A 2,001-nucleotide genomic window follows, 5' to 3' on the forward strand; every position below is an offset into this window, starting at 1 on the left:
TTCCATTTGTTGACTTCTACATTGTTTAACACAAAAATTTTGCATGTTACACTGTAGGTCAGGTGAATAAATTGATACCAGTTCAGAAATAATCTTTACTTCCCTTCTGTCTTTCCAAAAAAAAAGGAGAAAAATATTTGTTTTCAAGCTTGTTCGGTAAGCAGTTTTACATGATAGCCATGCAAACCCACTGTGTACATAAAGAAGGAGGAAATTCTTTTATATTTTGCTTTTTGCAATCGGAAGAGTCATTTTCCTGAAATGTCTGCTGAAGAAAGCACTGAATTTGAGTCCGTACTGAAAAAGTTATGGTGGTCTTCAAAGTGTTTGTCTGACAATACATAAAAGAAAGTAAGTTAAATAATTACAATTCTCTTGATTTTTGAAGAAACCTTGTGCCATCGGACCACTACAAATTGTGTAGTGGCTCCAGAGCTTCCAGTCACAATTTCCTGCTGCCAGTCCCTCTTGAATTCTACTCCAGGAGTGGCTGTTAGTGATACACACCTGGGCAGTGGATCTTTCTGTCTGTGTATAATGCCATGGCTTGGAAATTCAGGTCCAGCGGCAGGTGCTGCACTTAGAAACACAGCACTTTCAGCATCTGCTGCTCAGTGACTCATAGAGAGCACTGACAACAGCTGGGCTTGTTTGTTTGCCTTTTTACTTCAAAGAAAGCTGCTGCAGTAGATGCAACACGAGGAGGAGAAGGAAGATTTCAGTCAGTCCCTGAGCTTTGCAGCTCTATTTAATGAGGGCATGCCACGTTCTTCAATTTCTTCTTTTTCAGAGGGTTTGGTTGCAAGGGGAACATGTGGACAGACTAACATGGATGCTCATTTTTATGTTTATTTGCTCGTAGATTTTCCCGTAGACAATGTAGGGACAGTAGCCTACAGTAGACTCTGATCTCAGCTAACAGACACTATTCTATCCCAGCAGCAGAAGGGCAAATTTCAGCTATCAATAGCAAGAGATTTTTATTTTAGTTTGTATTGGGGAGAATGGGAAATTAAAAAGTCTTTTTCTTTCCTTAGGTGATAATATATCTTCCGCTAATTTTTGTAGGCTGTAGGGAAATAGATGCAGAACTGTGTTCTTTTATGGAGCCTTATCTCCTGGCAACCTTTTAGCAACTGCTTCATGGTTAGTTAAATGCGAGGTGATGTTTGGCTTCTCCTCCTTAAACATGTAGCTGAATATTTCCTAAACCCGCAGTAGCTGTCTCAGCACCACAATGCCTGTGTACCTCTGCAAAACCAGCTCGTTCGGATTTGTTTATATTTGGAATACAGTAAGTTTGGTTATGCAAAACCAAACGCAATGGCCACGTTGTTTGTGCTTCACCCAGGGCCCTGGCAGGCAGCTGGACATTACTGCTGCATTTCAGGGACAGATTGAGACAAACATCCGCTACTAAGGCGGACTGTCAAGGTTTATTGTTTTAGCTGCAGCACCGTGCTGTGAAGAGTGACCACAATCGGTGATCTGGAAAGGGAAGCAGCCTGGGAGCATTATAGAAGCTGTTTCTTTCCAGCTGAAGTCAGCCTGTATTCTATGGCTGTTTGTAAAAGCAGTAATTAATGGTGTTTAGAGAGGATTCAGCTCTGCTGCACGCAGCTGAGGAGGTACCACCCTGTTACCTACTAACTGCTCTGCAGAGCTTTCCTGCCTGCCTTGAAGCAATTAGCAGGGGCTAATTCCACTTGATTAAATCATACAAAACAAGAAAAATTGCTACATTGGTTGTTCTTCACAAGCAGTTAATTTTTTTCTGTACCCTAAAGGGCAAGATAATGTATTGATACCATACCATGTGCTTGGTCCGAAGTTATATTCTGAAGTTTAGGATGTATCCTAAGGACATTCTCTGGCTCTGGGCACATGCTTTTTCAGTATGATGATGCTACTGGTTAACATGATGAGTTAGCAGGAGTCCCAGTGTGTCAGCATGGTTGGCAGTGGAATACTTAATACGTCAACAAAGAGCACCGTATCTAA

This window comes from Empidonax traillii, unplaced genomic scaffold (assembly GCF_003031625.1).
Source record: "Empidonax traillii isolate 1590-97213 ecotype Southwest subspecies unplaced genomic scaffold, ASM303162v1 scaffold478:size624743, whole genome shotgun sequence".
NCBI classification, from domain to species: Eukaryota; Metazoa; Chordata; class Aves; order Passeriformes; family Tyrannidae; genus Empidonax; species Empidonax traillii.